The sequence below is a fragment of the Triticum aestivum genome, chromosome 5A, assembly GCF_018294505.1.
Source record: "Triticum aestivum cultivar Chinese Spring chromosome 5A, IWGSC CS RefSeq v2.1, whole genome shotgun sequence".
NCBI lineage: Eukaryota > Viridiplantae > Streptophyta > Magnoliopsida > Poales > Poaceae > Triticum > Triticum aestivum.
In genome coordinates this window covers 130,673,321-130,694,086 of record NC_057806.1, presented here as the reverse complement: position 1 = coordinate 130,694,086, position 20,766 = coordinate 130,673,321, and positions in this window count along the sequence as shown.

Below are 20,766 nucleotides of genomic sequence, written 5' to 3'. Positions count from 1 at the left end.
CATCAGGAATAACTTGTGGAATAAGTCTTACAATTTCCTCATGGGTGAATGAATAACCTTGCTGAAAAGGAATCTATAATGATAGGTCCTCCAGCCGGGGGGGGGGGTGCTAGGCATGACATCATGTTACCGGGTCATCAAGGAATCAACATCATAACTCTTGGAAAGTTGTCCCATCCATCATATCTGACCGAGATTCATATCCAATTGGTGTCATGATACCTCAGACTCAAGGGGTCCGAGAGGAAAAGGTGCAACACAAATCGACGAAATGACATTGCAAGATTCTCGGGAAATGAACTATGGGAGAGGGTTTCTGAAGCAATAGTTCATCATTAACCCAAGGAGAAGATGAGGATGTGGATGATGGACTCAGCGACCATTCATCGAGAATTCCAAAAAGATGGATTTCCACAATTATGTGAACAAGGAGATAATCATTTGGCGGATCAAATGATATAATGATGTATGCTCGAGGGAAACATACACAACTGAACAATGATAGAAGGGTGTACCCAGGAATCTGGACTAGGTAGCACGATCAATGTTCGAATGATGATTCAATAAGTAATAAACTTCAAAGCAATAGGGTTGCTAGAAGTTTAGAATTTACACCTCACAGACCATTTGTCGGTTTTCCGGTTAGAAACAACACGAGGACCAAGGAAAGAATGGTGATGTTAATAAGTATCACTTGTGTCAAGAATTCTTAAGGGTGGTGAATTTCTTGCCACACTCTTGACATGTAAAGGGTAATACTCCAAGGTAAAGAAGAACAGATGCTGGATAGCAAGGAACTCAAGGTATAACACAAAACACGACAAGTTTGTGTGGGAGGGAAGTCAATAAAGTGGTCGATGATAATACAGATCACCGAGGGCCAGGATGGTATTTCTCATCATGAATTCAATCGATATCCTGGATGAGCTCAGAATGTTGACGATCTCGAAACCTTTGTCGCGAGAGTTCATGAAGAGGTAATCGATCGGCGACGACATCAAGTCAAAGTAATGATGAAGTGAAAGGTTATAGGAACCAAGGGTACGACACAAACTCGAACTCAAGCTTGTTGGTTAAGGTGATAGGATATGACGAGGAAAATCGATGTAAGGTTAGTTCACCGTCGAAAATTGGTGCTCCGAGAATAAGGACCAGGTAGCACCGTTACAATCGTCACGACAATGATATAGCCAAACAGGCTAGGAATGGCGTGATCGGGTACAAACTCGTACTTATAGAATCTTACTGAAGAGTTGTTGAACCGTAGAGCGGACTCGGTTCAGTTATCGGTGTCTTTGAGTGTTTAATAACTCAGATCTCGTGAAAAATTGGAATCAGTGGTAAGGTAGCACTTGATGAAGAACTCATAAGAAGTTAAGCAGTACCATGATAATCTCGAGATACCAGGGGGTTAATACTCGACACAAGATCAAAGTAAAGGTTGGACCGGTGTACTGATCCATAGAAGACAATTGTTTTAACTTGTCCGAGAAATGAGATCAAAGAAGAACAATCATGGTCGGAACCACGATTGCAAACGGCCAGATCCTAGATATAAGATGAACTTATACCAAAGGAATAATTAATTTAATAGAAGCTTTAATGATAAGATCTACATCGTGTCCATGGGCATGAACACAAGTTCAAGGTCGACTCCCACTTCTTCAATGCATAACCTTCCATTCACTTCTCACGTTCGATGAAGTTGCAGTGTTGAAAATTTTATCTGGCGAGGCACCAGAAGAGTATGATTCGTGAAAACTTTCGGGTTCACACGGTTTAGTGAAGGCATATGTTCTACCCATAGGGGCTCCTTGGAATCATATACCAGAATCTTTAGGAATAATTAACTCAAGTTCGAAGGCAGAGCATGATTGAGAAAGCAGAGGATACAATTTACCAAAGGCCTTATGTATCAGAGGAAAAGGCTCACAAGGTTATTGAATATGAAAGGCGTTGTCAGATAAAATCCAACAAAGGATCTGGTGATCCACAAGGGATCTGACGTGAGCATCAGTTCTCATCTAGAGGAAGAAGGATGCAAGGAGATCAAAATATAGAAACAACTGACTAACTCAATTGTCAAATGCAAATGAATTACGATTCCCAAATCAAGGGGTCAGAAGCAATGCTCTGATTAGGGATGGATAAGTTGAATAGCCTTAGGGTACAATCAACGACACTTGGATTGGTCGAGAACCAATTCCATTTAAAAGAATGGCAGCTCAGCCGGAAAGGTAATTTATAAGGATCAATGATGATTGCGGGTATTCGCAAACATATTGAGTCAACAGACTCAAAATGATAATGACAAGGAATGTCAATATGACTACGAGACTTATGGGATTAACCATAATGCAAGCAAGCAAGAATTTCAAGAGCCAAAGGCTCCAGAGGATTCTCGGAAGATCGAATAGTATTTTGAAGAATTTTGTGTAACACATGAACAACAGGGGATGAGCGGATACTCGACAAGTGCGAGTATTTATTTGAGGGAGTATTCATGTAGTAAGGAACTGCTAGGCAGTAGGCACAAAGTATTCTCGGATCAATAGAGAAAACTTCGGGGTATCTTGTAATAACAAGATCACTGGGGGATGATCGTATGAATGGCAAGTGTAAGTAGTTATCCATACGGATTTATCGGTGGCCAGGAATAGCAAAAGTGATGGGCACAAAGTCTCGAGAGAATATCAAAGAGTATCTCCGAATTCTTCTGATTAGCAGACGATCATCTGAAGTGAGGGGCTCTCCGGGAGAAAGTACTCGCGAGAACCTAAAGTTAGTTTTGATATTAGCAAAATCATTTAACCCGAATAGAAGAGAGTTCAGAATCCCAGAGTAAAGATCGAGGAGTAAAAGATCCTAATACCACCCAATGGCGACGTGGGCCCATGGGCCGCACAGCCATGTTAGTAAAATTTTTGTAAAGTCTAGACTCGACTTCGGCCAAGGAGTTGGAAGGGGATTCCTACAGGCAGTCGGCTCTGATACCAACTTGTGACGCCCCCGATTCAATCGTACACTAATCATGCACGCAAATGTGTATGATCAAGATCAGGGACTCACGGGAAGATATCACAACACAACTCTAAAAATAAAATAAGTCATACAAGCCTCATAATACAAGCCAGGGGCCTCGAGGGCTCGAATACAAGTGCTCGATCATAGACGAGTCAGCGGAAGCAACAATATCTGAGTACAGACATAAGTTAAACAAGTTTGCCTTAAGAAGGCTAGCACAAACTGGGATACAGATCGAAAGAGGCGCAGGCCTCCTGCCTGGGATCCTCCTAACTACTCCAGGTCGTCGTCAGCGGGCAGCACGTAGTAGTAGGCACCTCCGGTGTAGTAGGGGTCGTCGTCGACGGTGGCGTCTGGCTCCTGGACTCCAGCATCTGGTTGCGACAACCAGAAAGGAAGGAAAAGGGGAAAAGGGGGGGAGAAAGCAACCGTGAGTACTCATCCAAAGTACTCGCAAGCAAGGAACTACACTACATATGCATGGGTATATGTGTAAAGGGCCATATCAGTGGACTGAACTGCAGAATGCCAGAATAAGAGGGGGATAGCTAGTCCTGTCGAAGACTACGCTTCTGGCAGCCTCCGTCTTGCAGCATGTAGAAGAGAGTAGATTGAAGTCCTCCAAGTAGCATCTCCAAGTAGCATCTCATAGCATAATCCTACCCGGCGATCCCCTCCTCGTCGCCCTGCGGAAAAGCGATCACCGGGTTGTCTATGGAACTTGGAAGGGTGTGTTTTATTAAGTATCCGGTTCTAGTTGTCATAAGGTCAAGGTACAACTCCAAGTCGTCCTGTTACCGAAGATCACGGCTATTCGAATAGATTAACTTCCCTGCAGGGGTGCACCACATAGCCCAACACGCTCGATCCCATTTGGCCGGACACACTTTCCGGGGTCATGCCCGGCCGCGGAAGATCAACACGTCGCAGCCCCACCTAGGCACAACAGAGAGGCCAGCACGCCGGTCTAAACCTAAGCGCGCAGGGGTCTGGGCCCATCGCCCTGAGCACACCTGCACGTTGCGTGGGCGGCCGAAAGCAGACCTAGCCTAGTGGCGTTCCAGTCCAATTCGGCGCGCGCCGCTCCGTCGCTGATGTCTGAAGTGCTTCGGCTGATACCACGACGTCGGGATACCCATAACTACTCCCACGTAGATGGTTAGTGCGTATAGGCTCGTAGCCAGACTCAGATCAAATACCAAGATCTCGTTAAGCGTGTTAAGTGTCCGCGAACGCCGAACAGGGCCAGGCCCACCTCTCTCCTAGGCGGTCTCAACCTGCCCTGCCGCTCCGCCACAAAGATCCACACAGAGGGCCGTCGGGACAAAGGTCCTTTCAGCCCCCAATCCGTGAATCACTCGCGGGTACTCTTCGAGCTGACCCGACTTTAGTCACCATCTGTGTAGTATGTAGTATGTATAGTATATACCCGTGATCACCTCCCAGGTGATCACGGCCCGATAGTATAGCAAGGCAGATTGACAAGAATGTAGGGCCAATGATGATAAACTAGCATCCTATACTAAGCATTTAGGATTGCAGGTAAGGTATCAACAGGTGTAGCATCAATGTCAGGCTATGCATCAGAATAGGTATAACAGAAAGCAGTAACATGCTACACTACTCTAATGCAAGCAGTATAGAGTAGAATAGGCGATATCTGGTGATCAAGGGGGGGGCTTGCCTGGTTGCTCTGGCAAGAGAGAGGGGTCGTCAACACCGTAGTCGTACTGGGTAGCAGCGGCGTCGGTCTCGGTGTCTAGCGAGAGAAGAGGGGGAAGAAACAATAAATATAATGCAAACAAATGCAAGACGATGCATGACATGACAAAGCGTGGTGCTAGGTGTGCCCTATCGTGGTATGAGGTGGTATTGGTTAAGGGGGGAATCATCCGGGAAAGTATTCCCGGTGTTTCGTGTTTTCGGACAGATGAACCAGAGGGGAAAAGTTGCGAGTTCGATAGGTTAGGGGTGTGTGGCGGACGAACGGACTGCGTATCCGGAATCGTCTCGTCGTTCTGAGCAACTTTCATGTTGAAAATATTTTAATCCGAGTTACGGATTAAAAGATAAGATTTTTAAAAGATTTTAACAATTTTGGAATTTAATTATTTATTTAATTAATTCGAAAAAAAGGTATTTATGACGTCAGCATGATGTCATGCTGACGTCAGCAGTCAACAGGGGTTGACTGAGTCAACCCTGACATGTGGGTCCAGTGGGACCCACCTGTCATTCTCTATTTAGGTTAATTAGGGTTTAGGTTAATCTAATTACAGTTTAATTAATCTTAACTAGTTAATTAATTTAATTAAACCGGATTAATTAACTTAATTAATTAATTAATTAATAATTTTATTAAATCATTTTAATTTTATTAATTATATTTATTGTTTTTATTTATTTTATTATTTATTTATTTTTTTATTTTCTCATTTTTATTTATTTATATTTTTTTTAACGTTCTGGGGCGGGGCCCCCTAGTCAGTGGCTCATCCGAGCCACCAGGGGCTAATGGGAGCGGGCCAAACGGGGCTGCAACCGGGCGGAGCCCCGGGGCGTTTGGGCGCGAGCGCCGGCGTCCAGGGGTCGCGACGGCGACCGAAGCGGGGCTGGGACGGCGAGCGGCTGTGGCGCGAGGCGAGGCGGGGCGATGGCGCGGTCGGTGGTGCCCGTGCACGTGGCCGAGGCGACCAGGGGGGGAAGGGCGCGGCGGCCGCGGCAGGGGAGCCGCACGGGGGAGCGGGGAGGGGCCGGGGGTGGGACGGCGGCGTGGCCGCGGGTGGCCGGAGCCGGGGCGGAGCCGGCGACGGGGCTCCGGGCGCGGCGTCGTTCGGGAGGGGGGAGAGAGGGGAACGACGGAGGGGGAGGGGGCGAGCTCACATCGGGGCGCGCCGGGTCTATGCGAGCGGGCTCGGTGGAGGGCGGTGACGACCGGCGAGGAGGCGGGCGGGGGCGAGCTCGCCGGGGTCGGGGAGGCGGAGGGGGTCGGGATCGACCCGCGGCAGCGGTTGCTCGTGCTTGGGGGCGACGGAGGGGAGGAGGGGACCCCGGACGGTGGAGAGGAGGATGAGGGGGGGGTCCGGGCGGCGGTGGGGCGGCGGGGGCCGCCGGCGAGGTGGGGGGGCGACGGGGGTCTCGCCCCGATCTGGATCGGGCGAGGGAGCAGGGGAGCGTGGGTCGGGGCGCGTGGGGGGGGGGAGTGTGGGTGACGGGGTGGGGTTAGGGTTTCCGTCGTGGGGGGATAAGGGGAGAGGGCTGGGGGCCGGCCGGGCCTGGTGGTGGCCCAGTTGGCCTGTGGTCAGCTGGGCCGAAGCCCGGGGGGTTTCTTTTCTCTCTCTTTTTTTGTATTGTTTTCTGTTTTCTCTTTTCTTTAATTTATTTTCCTTTCTGTTTTATTCAATTTAAAATATTTATGCATTTTATAAAAATGTGTTTACTTCACCATAATTATCTTTGTAATATTTGGCAACCAACGAACATTTTTATTTTAATTTTTAAAAACTTTTATTGTTTTCTTTTATTTAAATTTTGAATTTGTTTCGGTTCTGAACTATCGAGAGTTTATCACAGTAACCGTGGTGACGTGGCATCATTAGCGGGGAATCACTGTAGCTTAATTATCCGGGCGTCACATCAGCCATCTCCACGTGACACTTCTTCAATTGAGAAACGTGGAACACATCATGAACTCCTGTCAATCCTTCTGACAATTCCAACTTGTAGGCCACTTCTTCCATACGCTGCAAAACTCGATATGGCCCTACAAATCGTGGCGCTAACTTCCCCTTAACTCCAAAGCGCTTAATCCCTCGAAGTGGGGATACTCGAAGATAAGCTCTGTCTCCGACTTCGTAAACTGTCTCCTTGTGTTTAGAATCTGCGTAGCTCTTCTGCCTGGACTGGGCTACCTTGAGCCTATCGCGAATCAACTTCACCTTCTGTTCAGACTCTTTAATCAGATCTGGTCCAAACAACTGGCGGTCTCCAACTTCGTCCCATGACAACAGTGTCCTGCACCTCCTTCCATACAGAGCTTCGAAAGGGGCCATCTTCAAACTGGTCTGATAGCTATTATTGTAAGAGAACTCTGCATATGGCATATTATCATCCCAACTAGATCCATAATCTAGCGCACAAGCTCTCAGCATATCCTCCAAAATCTGATTGACTCTCTCGGTCTATCCATCTGTCTGCGGATGAAAAGCTGTACTAAATTCTAGCCTAGTACCCAAAGTCTCATGCAACTGCTTCCAGAACTTTCAGGTAAACTGGGTTCCTCTATCTGATACGATGCTCCTCGGAACTCCATGCAAACATACGATCCTGGTCATGTATATCTTTGCCAACTTAGCACTGGTGTAAGTGGTCTTTACTGGGATGAAATGAGCTACCTTCATCAATCGATCAACTACAACCCAAATCGAGTCATAGCCTGAACGAGTCCTTGGTAATCCTGTGATAAAATCCATGCCTAGCTTATCCCACTTCCATTCCGGTATCGGCAATGGTTGCAACAATCCTGCTGGCTTCTGATGCTCTGCCTTTACTCTTTGACATACGTCACAAACTGCTACATACTCCGCAATATCCTTCTTCATTCCGGTCCACCAGAAAATATCCTTCAAATCCAAATACATCTTGGTATTTCCTGGGTGAATCGAATACGGTGAATCATGTGCCTCTTGCAGAATCAACTTTCTGATCTCCGGGTCATTGGGTACATAAACACGGTCTTCAAACCATAGGGTGTCATGCTCATCCTCACGAAATCCTTTAGCTTTTCCTTGGCTCATTTTCTCTGTCATAGAAGCAATCTCCTTGTCAGATTTCTGAGCCTCTCTGATTTTGTCCATCAATGTTGACTGAATCTCCAATGCTGCCACATAGCCTCTCAGAACTATCTCCAAACATAGCTCACGAAGATCCTCGGCTAACTCATTTGGTATTTCCCCCGTCATTAGTGTATTGACATGACTCTTACGGCTCAATCCGTCAGCTACTACATTATCTTTTCCGGGATGGTAATGCAATCTCATATCATAATCCTTGATGAGCTCCAATCATCTTCTTTGTCTGAGGTTCAACTCCTTCTGCGTGAAAATGTACTTCAAACTCTTGTGATCTGTGTACACCTCACAATGATTTCCAATGAGGAAATGTCTCCATGTCTTCAATGCATGCACTATGGTTGCTAACTCCAAATCATGCGTGGCATAATTCATGTCGTGAGGCTTCAGTTGTCGTGAAGCATACGAAACAACTCTTCCCTCCTGCATAAGCACTGCTCCAAGTGCTCGATGTGAAGCGTCGCAATACACCTCATAATCCTTGGTTTGATCTGGCAAAATCAACACTGGTGAGGTAACCAAACGGTTCTTCAATTCCTAGAAACTAGCCTCACACTCCTCAGTCCATTTGAACTTAGTATCCTTCTTCAGCAACTCTGTCATAGGCTTCGCAATCTTTGAGAAGTTCTCAATAAATCTCCGGTAGTATCCTGCGAGTCCCAGAAAACTCCGGATCTCTCCAACTGTTGTTGGTGCTTCCCAATTGGTCACAGTGATAACCTTGGTGGGGTCAACTGCTATTCCTTCTCCGGATATAACATGTCCGAGGAATCCAACTTCCTTCAACCAAAACTCACATTTGTTGAACTTGGCATATAACTGATGTTCTCTGAGCTTCTCAAGTACCAATCGCAAATGTTCTTTATGCTCCTCTTCATTCTTTGAGAATACCAGAAAATCATCGATGAAAACCACGACGAACTTATCCAAAAACTCCATGAACACTTTGTTCATCATGTTCATAAAATAGGCAGGTGCGTTAGTCAGTCCAAATGACATAACGGTATACTCATACAGTCCATATCTTGTGGTGAATGCTGTCTTAGGTATGCCCTGCTCTCAAATCTTCAACTGATGGTACCCTGATCGCAAGTCGATCTTGGAAAACACTTTAGCCCCTTGCAATCGATCAAACAGATCATTGATCATTGGTAGCAGGTACTTGTTTTTGATTGTTACTTCGTTCAATCCTCGATAATCAACAACCATTCTTAACGATCCATCCATCTTCTCCACTAGAAGTACTGGTGATCCCCAAGGCGAAGAACTTGGGCGAATGTAACCTTTATCTAGTAACTCCTTAATCTGCTTCTTAATTTCCACCAAATCTTTTGCGGGCATCCTGTATGGTCGCTTCGATATTGGCCCAGTGCCTGGTAAAAGCTCAATCAAAAACTCAATGTCTCTATCCGGTGGCATGCCTGGCAACTCTTTGGGAAATACATCAGGAAAATCCTTTACCACTGGTACTTCCTCCTGCACAACTCCTGATAAGGAATTTACTTGTGTCCTGTTTGGCGCATGTCAGGATACATACTTGATCCTTCTTCCTTCTCGCGTTGTGAGCAAAATTGTCTTACTGGCGCAATTGATGTTTCCTCCATACATCGACAGCCAATCCATACCGAGAATTACATCCAAACCTTGGGATTCCAGAATAATTAAATCCGTTGGGAAAACATGCCTTCCTATACTTAATGGCACTTGAAAACATCCTTGTCCGGCCATGTACTCTGCTCCTGGCGATCTTACTAGCATAGGTGTTTTAAGAACCCTAGTGGGCAGGCTATACTTTTCCACAAATCCCCTTGATATGTATGAATGCGATGCACCAGTATCAAAAAGAACGAGTGCAGTAAATGACTTAACCAAAAACTTACCTATTACTACATCAGGCTGAGTTTCAACCTCCTCCACATTAACGTGGTTCACCTGTCCCCTGTTGAAAGGGTTCGGCTTCTTTCCAGAGCTTCCATTGCCGTTTTGGCCTTCAGGACATTCATTGGCATAATGTCCGGTCTTGGAACACTTGAAACAGGTGACTTGACTCAGATCTCTCTTGGCTGGGGTTGATGGGGTGTTGTGGTTCTGTCCATTGCTTCCTCCATTCCCGTTACTATTCTTGGTGCCATTGTGATTGTGCGAGCTACCTACTCCATGGGTATGCTGAAAATGTTCTCCCGGTCTAGGGGTAAAGCGTGGCTTCTGCTGAGCTCCTAAATTATACTTTCCTTGTCCATACTTCCTCTTGCGGTTCTCAATTTGCTGCTGCTTCCCTTCAATCATAAGAGCACGGTCTACCAACTCCTGGTAGTTGTTGAAGGTGGCTACCATCAACTGCATACTCAACTCATCTTTCAGTCCTTCCAGGAATTTCTCCTGCTTAGCTGCATCCGTAGCAACGTCATCTAGGGCATAATGTGCTAGCTTACTAAACTCCTCCACATACTGGCCAACTGTCCATCCTCCTTGGCGCAAGTTACGAAACTCACGCTTCTTCATGGTCATTGCTCCTGCTGAAACATGGGCAGTACGAAAAGCATGCTGAAACTGGTCCCATGTGACAGTGTCGACTGGGAAGGTGGCTATGAAATTCTCCCACCAGGATGCTGCGGGTCCTTCTAACTGATGTGCGGCAAACTTCACCTTCTCCGCATCTGTGCATCCTGCTGTGGTCAACTCCCTAGCTGTCTTGCGGAGCCAATCATCTGCTACTATCGGCTCGGTGCTACTGGAAAACACCAGCGGATTCAGCCTAAGAAAACGGGCTAAGTGGTCAACAGGTGGTGGTGGTGGTGGTGGTGGGTTGTTGTTGTTGTTCCCCTGATTCTAATTCTGAACTAGCAACTGCATCAAGGTGTTCTGCTGCTGGATCAACTGGGTGAGCTCCGGCGGAAAGGCAAATCCGGGGTCACATCTCGGAGGCATCTGAGGGTTTAGAAAAGATGAGATATAAGAATAGAGGGGGTCTAAAGAGAAAACACTACCCATATGCACATGAGGCAAAAGCAAACAATTCACTTAATTCAATCAAACAAAGGCATTCAATCGATCTAGCTATCGCAAGAGTGCTCGGACTACTAAATTTACATGGTGGACTACTACTACTGGTGAGGTGGTCTACTAGAAACATTCTACGGTTGTAGACTCCATGATATCGGCTCCAGCTTCATCAACATAGTCATCATCGCTACTATCTGCTTCCGAGTCGGTGCCGTCGATGATGATTTAGTCTTCTGGGCTAATCTCCTTGGGTTCTTCGTCTTCATCTACTGGTGTCGGGCCTCCCATAAATATTCCAATCTTCTAGATCAGGTCGTCATTCTTCTCCACCAATACTTCAATTTCTTCTTCATAATCTTCACGTGTAGCCTTGAGTTCTTCCTCCAGTTCCTTGATTCTAGTCTTAGTCTTCTTCAGATCTATCATATCGGCGCACATCTGATTCTCCTGTCATCGAATGTGATGGTTTAACTCCTGGATAAAAGCTGCAATTGATCTATCTTTCCTGGTGCTGATCATCTCCCAGTGTTCATCTCGGCGCCCACAAATCTGGTAGATAGTATCCTTGATATCCTTGCGGTAGACTTCTCCAATGCGTCCCATGGTGATGTGAGCTGCCATACTCTTTCCTAGACTCCAAGTTGGTGCATCGAAAGAAAACTCTATGGGCTCAGTAACTGGCATGAACGTCCTTCCTGGAACTAGAACTTGAATCATCCAGTGCTCTTCTTTAGGTAAAGTGGCATTGTAGGTTCCCGTGAAGCTTGGTACTCCTATGTTCAGGTATCTAGTGACTTCCTTCAAGTGGCGTCCAAAGGGTGTATCTTCATCTGGTTGTGTGAACTTGTTCCTTGCATCCGCCATCCTAAAGAGTAGAAAAGATGAGAAGTCAGAAGAGAAGAGAGTGGGTAGTGATCTAGGTCTCTTAGCTTAGTGGTCGTGTCCTACAGTCAGCGTGTGCTTTGATACCATCTCTGTAGCGACCAGACCTCAAAAAGTCTAATCTCAGTGCTCCGGTGTCATCCCTGGATCAGTAATGCTGACACCACACAGTACTCGAAGGATTTATAGCTGAGTAGCAATCACACACTTATTACATCAAGTGTCTCAAAAGAGAACTTATTACAATAAATATGGCTTAAGGCCATCTAATAACGATAATAGCGGAAGGCTTGGAAGATAAGTGAGTCCATCAACTCCAACGGCATCACTGAGTATAGAACCACGACCTAAAAACTCCTTATTCATCGTCTGAAAAGTCTGCAACATTAACGTTGCAGCCCGAGAATGGGTCAGCACATGGAATATGCTGGCAAGGTAACACATAGGGAGTAATGGAATGAAACAACTATACTATATGCATATTTGGCTGGTGGAAAGCTCTATGGTTACAATTTTTGCGTAAAGCCAATTTTTCCCTACTTCAAAGGAATAAATTTAATTACTATCATGGTGGTTGTTAAACATTGAGAATGGTTGACAGCATTCTCAATCCCAATTAAGCATCATCAATTAACAAACCCAACAAAATTAACTTTTAGAGTAACATGTTGAGATTCACATGATAATCCAGGTACTAGATACTCAAGATGTCCATAACCGGGAACACGGCTAACCATGATTAGTTTATTACACTCTGTAGAGGTTTGCGCACTTTTACCCACAAGACTCGATCGCCTCCGTTGGATTTCTCGCACTACATGGTGTTTGAGAAACGGATGACCGAGACACAGTCTTTCAGAAATGCTAGCACCTTATGATGGATAGACCGGTACACCTACTTTCCCCTACATCTGCTAGTCTACCCTGTAAGAGTTCGCACGACTTAATCAACTATGCCAGAGCCCATAATGGCTTGTGGCTGCACACGGAAGTTTCTAGTATGAATAATCTCATGATCCCTTTGAGCCTGGGTGGCGGTCCAAAAGAAAAACAGGCAAGTCCTGGAATACCCAGGTGCCTCAATCCACCCAGATGTGTGTTTAGGTTGCCACCTTAGATAAACCATTAATTAACAATCTCACATCTGTCATGGATATCACTCACCCAATCCACGTCTACTAGCATAGCATGGCATAATAAGCAAACGTAGAAATAACTCCCAAAGGTTTGATAATAAACAGGTAATAGGTACTACCTCATCTACTTCCCATCCCACAATTTAATTAGATCCTAATCATGCAATGTGTGAGGATTGATCTAATGCAATAAAACTGAGTTGTAGAAAAAGGTATGATCAAAATGTTACTTGCCTTGCTGATGATCCGCGAAACATAGAGATTCAAAGTAACAGGCGGCGCTCTCCGGGTATTCTATCGCAGACAAACAAACAAGCAGATAATAAGTACTCATCTAATGCACAGGTAAAACTCAAATAGAAGATCTAACCAGAAAGTTCAACTTAAGAACCCTGGTTTGCAAAAAGAATCAAATTGAACGAAGCAAAAGAAATCAAACGGCGAAAGAAATCAACTTCCTTCTAGTAATCTGGATCTAAGTCAAATTTTACGGTAGCAAAAACTTGTTTAAGTTGATTATTAGGAAAGATGGTTTCGAGACGAAACTCCAGGCGCTTGAATCACCTGATTCCGATAAACGAGCGAAAAGTTATACGAAAACGAAAATCGGATCAGAAATCGCGATCACAAAATAACCGCGGAAAATCCGACGAAAAAGAAAAACGACGAACAGATTAATCGTTAATTAACCTAATCGGAAAATAATTAAAATAATATTAAAATAAAAAAATCGAAAATAAAACCGACGAAAAAGAAAATAAATATTTTTTAAAAAAAAATCGGCACGGAAGTCGAGGCGGCGGTGAACCTCGGGCGGCGTGCAACTCCGGCGAGTCGGCGGCGGGTCCGGCGGCGGCGGGCTAGGGTTTCAGGCGCGGCGCGGTTATGGGCTGGGGCGCTGGGTGCCTCGCTATTTAAAGGCGCCCCCGGGCGGAGTCCCGCTCGGGTACGGCCCAAGTCGGTTTTTTTAAAATAATTATGCTCGGAAGAAAAATAAAGAGAAATACTAAACGGACTCCAAAAATCATGAAATAAATTTTCCCGGGTTTCTAAAATCAAGCCCGATAAAGTGAACATTTATTTGGGCCCAAAATACAACCTTGAAAAACACGTATTTTTCCTAAATTCAATTAAAAATACCGAAAAACTCCGAAATAAATCTTATTTGATTTTTTTATGAAATCCTCAATATTTCTATATTTTGGGAAAGTCATTTTATTCCCTCTCTCATATTTTTGTAATAGAAATAATTATGATAAAATAAATAAAATCAAATGATCCTGTTTACAAAATTTGAGAAAACTCAAATATGTAAATAATGAAATCCCCAACTCTCTCCGTGGGTCCTTGAGTTGCTTAGGATTTTATAGGATCAAAACCAAAAGCAAAATAAAATATGATATGCATGATGATCTAATGTATAACATTCCAAATTGAAAATTTGGGATGTTACATAATATGGTCAGTTATTGGCCCCTGTTTGGCCAACCAATCATAAGGCCCGGAGAAGGCCCATTGATGATACGGCCCGTAGAAGGCCCATTGTGTCTACGGCCTATAAAAGGCCCATTGTTTCTACGCCCCGTAGAAGGCCCATTGTTTCTACGGCCCGTAGGAGGACCATGTTAACTACAGTAAATATGTAGCCCACGGTTATTGTGGCCTAGTTTTAAAAAATAGGTTATTGCGGCCACTAGCGAACCGCGGAAAAAGAACTGCACTGACTATAAGTAAACAAATAACCAAGACAATAAGGAAATAAATTACCAAGAAACTTACGCTACGCTATAACGGCTATTACACATATTACATCCACTGGGCATCAAAGTTCACCACCAGTGCAAATATAGGGAACAAAGCAGCATATAAACGTCGCAGCAAAACAAGTCCAGAACTGAAACCACTTCAGAAGAGCTCAAGAAACAATATCCTGGGTATCCATAATGCTGGCAAGTTGCTTAGCAAGCTTATTAACTTTCTCTTGTTTGGCGCTTAAATCCTCCAGCACTTGCTGTTGCACCAGAAACTATGCATCCGAATTCTGCAGGGACTTCCTCAGTCCTTCGGCTTCCTATCGTATAACATCTGATCGATGTATTTCAACTTGAAGTTGAGACTCAAGAAGCTGAACTGATTCAGGCAGCGAGTTCGAAGAGCAGGTGCCAACAGTAGTAGCCAGTAACTCGAACACTACATCAAGACAGGACTTTGGGGTCATCTCAGTGTCTTCAATATAGTTTTTATCAGCTTTCTTGGAGACCAACATGGATGTCTCACTATCTTGAACCTTATCTGCATTACTTCCTTTACCATTGCATAACGGGGTACTCTTCTCCAATATTTTTCCATGTTCTAAAAGAGAAACAAACAAACACATCACATGTTTACAATGTAGTATATGAAACTCATTTTGGTAAACCAGTTCAGTAGTAAGGTGGACAGGATAACAGCATGAGACAAACATATCTATGTAGTATGGTCACTGTATGGTCTATATCATTCTAGTTTATGTTGCCAAATCAAGATAGATACAATTCGAATCATATCTATTTAAGACAAAGAAACATAGACAGAATATAAGTGTGGGAAACTACACAGCAATAACAACACTTATAATGTACATGGCATGAGAACATAACTGTTTATTCAATTGAAACTGAAATCAACATAGAGCAAGTTACAACAGCAAACACGTTAAAGAAACAGGTTTAAAACATACCTATTGCGCCATTGGAGTTTCAATTGCATCCTTCAAATTTGAAATTAGTTGGTATGAGTAAATACAGTGATGCAAGAGCAAAGTAGTATGAACCATAGCTGTGGAACCTGGCCTGAGAACAATTCTACTTCTGCTTTAACATTGACTTGGGGTTCGGAGTGGTGGTCCTCGTGCTTTGGGCATTGCAGTTGCCTTACTAACTGCTCGTGTTTAGGTGCTCTGCGGTGGAGACAGTGTTGTGTCAACGGGAACTAGGTTACTATCTGCTGGGGTTGGGTTAGAAGGGGTGTAGCTAGTTCTCTGTCCAACTGGGTAGGGGTACAATCTGCGTGAGTCTGGGTTAAGTGTGGTGGGGCTGGTTCTTGGGCAAGTACAACCGTGGTTCTATCTCCATCGACGGGTAGCACGATCTTTTCTAAAGACCGTGTTTTTACTCCCACAGATACTGCCATCACCCCCTCCAATTGAAATGGCTGATAAACAAGAAAAGTAATTGAATGTACAGACATTGTAAGATAGACAGGTGCAATGGATAGTAGGGAAGAAAACATGGTGTCGGTGTCAAAACCGGCGGATCTCGGGTAGGGGGTCCCGAACTGTTTGTCTAGGCCGGATGGTAACAGGAGGCAAGGGACACGAAGTTTTACCCAGGTTCGGGCCCTCTCGATGGAGGTAAAACCCTACGTCCTGCTTGATTAATATTGATGATATGGGTAGTACAAGAGTAGATCTACCACGAGATCGAGGAGGCTAAACCCTAGAAGCTAGCCTATGGTATGATTGTTGATGTGTATGTTGTCCTACGGACTAAAACCCTCTGGTTTATATAGACACCGGGTAGGGTTAGGGTTACATAGAGTCGGTTACAATGGTAGGAGAACTGCATATCTGTATCGCCAAGCTTGCCTTCCACGCCAAGGAAAGTCCCTCCTGGACACGGGACGAAGTCTTCAATCTTGTATCTTCATAGTCCAAGAGTCCGGCTGAAGGTATAGTCCGGCCATCCGGACACCCCCTAATCCAGGACTCCCTCAGTAGCCCCTGAACCAGGCTTCAATGACGACGAGTCCGGCGCGCATATTGTCTTCGGCATTGCAAGGCGGGTTCCTCCTCCAAGTACTTCATAGAAGATTTTGAACACAAAGATAGTGTTCGGCTCTGAAAAATAAGTTTCCACATATTGCCGTAGAGAGAATAATATTTACACAAATCTAATCTGCTGACGTATTCCGTAGTGTGACATCACACCATGGCCAAGCTTTTATTCGAACCGTTTTACTGTTCCATCTTAGCGCGTTATGCGAGGTGGTTTCCTTGGCACGTCTTGTTAAAGCAGAGATCGTGTCCCCTTATTCCGGGATTCTCATCAATACGGGCATGGGTAACCCAACCGCGCCTTTGATTACGGCGCTTGGGAGATAAGCAAGTTTTACCAGGCTGGTGGGGACATATAGTTGCGTCCTCCCATATAAGGGGATAAGGATCCACCTTTTCACCTACGCCTTCTTCCTCCTTTGCCTATCCATTCTTGCACACTCGAGCTCCAGCGCCCAAGTCCGCACTACCACCTCAACCTTCTCCAGTCATGTCCGGAGCGGGAGGCAAGTGGATGGTCTCCTCCGTCACGGAGGGACACATCAAAAAGCTGAGGAAGGCCGGATATCTGGCTAGCGATATCGCGCACCGGCTTCCCGAAACGGGGCAGCTCATCCCCACTCCCAGGCCCCATGAGAGGGTGATATTCCTCCTCCATTTCCTCCGCGGACTGGGCTTCCCTCTGCATCCATTTGCTCGGGGGCTCATGTTCTACTACGGCCTGAATTTCCACGATCTGGCCTCGAATTTTGTCCTCAACATCTCGGCGTTTATCGTTGTGTGCGAGGCTTTCCTCCGCATCCGTCCCCATTTCGGCCTATGGCTCAAGACTTTCAACGTCAAGCCGAAGGTGGTGCGCGGCAACCAGGCGGAGTGCGGAGGAGCCATGGTGGGCAAGATGGCCAATGTCCTATGGCTCTAGGGCTCCTTTGTGGAGACCCTGAAGGGGTGGCAATCGGGGTGGTTTTACATCACCGAGCCGTGCGACCCTAAGTGGGTCGCAGCCCCTGAGTTCCGGTCCGGACCCCCAACGCGGCTCACGTCCTGGAAAGAGATGGGCCTGTCATGGGGCAGCCAAAAGGAGGTGACCGGACTACAAACATGCATCCAATCCCTGGTGAACAAGCAGCTCAGGCTTGTCAACGTAGTCCATGTTATGCTCATCCGCTTGATCCTCCCATGTCAACAACGGGCTTTCAACATGTGGGAGTTCGATCCGGCGCGGCACCAAACTCTGAGCAGGCTCTTCGACACGACATATGAAGATGCCTGGAAGGTGCTTTTCAAAGGCGCCAAGGCTCCCGCATCCGCTACCGAGGATCATGGATTCAGCACGTAGCGTCATGCTAGCACGGTAAGCTTTTGGTACTTTTTACAGGGCACTAGTTTTTCATAGTTTAACTCTATGCGGGATCTATGCTCCCTTACCTTTGACATGATTGGCAGGCGAAGTCCGGACGGATCGACTGTCCGGCACCTTTGCCCGAAGTCCCAGTCGATGCCCTCTTGGAAAAGCTGCTGGTTCCAGCACCCTATGTGGTGCCGGAGAAGAAGGCCACAAAAAAGGCTGCGGGGACTCGAAAGAGTGCCCAGCGCCTGGAGGTGTCGGATTCACCATCCGACGAATCCAAGACGCACTCCTCCCATGAAGATGAGGAGGAGGAAGAAGAGACCCCTCTGCCTCCAGCGGGGGAAGGGAAGAAAAGGAAGGCCTCCCCAACTGGGGAGGCCGAAGGGTCCAAGAAGGGGACAACCCATCCTCCGGACTACTCCACCAACGCCGACGACGGTGAAGAGGAGTGGCCGCCCAGGGCCAAGCCCCTGGCAAAATTGTAAGTATCCAGATACCAGAGTAATGCATAGTATTCGTTTATTGTACAACTTTCCCTTATGTTGAATGTGTTTATGCAGCCCCCCAAAGACCAGCTCGACGCGTCGTCGAGCGGCTCACTGGACTCATCGGACGTGAACTCGCTGCCGACGGCTTCCTCCCCCCGTCCTACGGACGACACCGAAGTGTTGTCCCAACAGGTTCCAATCCGGGAGGAGGTGGTCCTGGAGGCGCCGCAAGGCGACCTCCCGGACTCCAGGAGTAAAGGGGACGAAACCCCCGAGGGATCCAAGTCCGGCCCTAGGCCGGACACCGCTCCGGAACCTTCAAAGGTTCCAGAGTCCGGCGGGGGACCTCCTTCCAAGAGGATCAAGCCCACCGCGCCAGCGACCTCTGTCCAGCCGGAGGCACCGGACAATATGTTGGAGGTGCTCCAAGGCGCCTCCATCGACGAGGGGCACCGCACTATCATGAGTCCGGTGATCTAGAAGGTTCAGTCCGCCAAAAGCGGACTGACTGAAGCTTGTACAAGCCTTTTAACAGGCTTTGAGGTAAGTAAAGAATGTGTAAATAACATTACCGCATAGACAGTAGCCCCTGATGCTTTGTTTGGCGTTCGGGAAGAAAAGCCGAATAGAGGATCAAATAAAATTCGCAGGAGTCTAACAAAAAGAAGTCAATATGCGTGTGCAGGCTTCCCTGCTGGCGTCCGTCGCACTGACTGCGGAAGTTGACGTGCTAAAGCAGGACCTTGAGTGGTCCGAGCAAGAGCTCGGGCGTGCCAAGAAGCAGCTCGAGGACAATGAAGGTAAGAAATACCTTGTTTAAATATATATATAAAGGTGCAATTGCGAAAAATGACAGGATTATCGTGACTATTGTAGGGGCCACGTCTGAGGTGGCGACCCTTAAGCAAGCACTACTCGTGGCCGAGAAGACGGCGGCCACGGAGCGCACCGAGCCGGAGAAGTATGAGGCCGAGGTTGGCAAGGTGCGGCAAGAGCTCCAGGCTCTCATGGAAAACATGAGAGTTTGGAGCGTGACTCAAGGATGCGAGCGTCCGAGCTCGCGGTGGCTATTGAAAGTGCCAAGTCTGCCAAGGCCGAATCCCAGAAGACCCTCCAGGAGTTGGATGAGGAGAAGAAGATAGCGGCAGGTAAGGCATTCTTTATGCAAAGTAAACACATAAGCGTGAGTTACTTGTTACTTACCCGAATCCAGAGTTCTCCAGGCGCGTTCGCAGATCTTCCCCGGAGTATATCTGATGCCGCCGCATTCTATCGAGCCGAGGAGGGTAGCTCGACGAAGAAGGTGTTCTGGTCTCAGTACGCCGAGGCCGGACACCCCGTGCCCCTGAGCGACTAGTTGAAGCAACTGGTCGAGCTCCACAAGGCGGCCGAACAGGCCATGAAGGGCCTCATAGTTCGGCTGCGGCCTAGAGAGGCTCAGCCTGGGAGCTATTTCGGGCTAGTGCGGCGGCTGGTGGAGGCCTGTCCAAGGCTCGAAGTCATCAAGCGCTCCGTCTGCATTGAAGGTGCCCGTAGGGCCCTTGCCCGTGCGAAGGTGCACTAGGGCAAGCTGGATGCTGAGAAGCTTGTGAAGGACGGGCCACCGCCGGGGAAAGAGCATCGCAAGCCCGAAAATTATTATAAGGATGTTCTGAAGGGTGACCGCCTTGTGGCGGATGAATGTTCTATGGATGTAATTATTGAGTAAAACTCGCTCGTTTTGTCCTGTGCGCTGAAAACTTGTTCATATGCGCTTAAGCAATGCTGTTTGAATTTAAAATATTACCTTCTGTGCGGCTGTTTATCAATTCTGAGAGATGGCGAGTCGTCGGCTTCTGCCCCCGTGCCGCTAGTGCTGGGGTGTTCGGGGATAAACCTGAGGGCTCTTTTTCCCATGTTTGGGTCCTTCGAGGGAGGCGCTCAGCCCAACGAACAAGGCAATCGGACTATAATGCGTGAACACTCTCACTTAGCCATAGAATTCTATAATTTTAAATTTCGGCGAAGCCCCTGGTATTCGGAAGACCGAGTTCGGGGCGCTATCCACGCCTTGGCCGGACAGAGCCGGCTCCTCGCCCTAAGCGGCATAAGTCTTTAAGGACTCGAAAAGACCTCTCGAACAGCGACCAGCTCTCGCCTCATCATGACGGTCAGTTTTAGCTTTCTCCACTGAGGTGCTCGACCCAGCTCAACCGGGGCACAATCGCAGTGGTTCTCC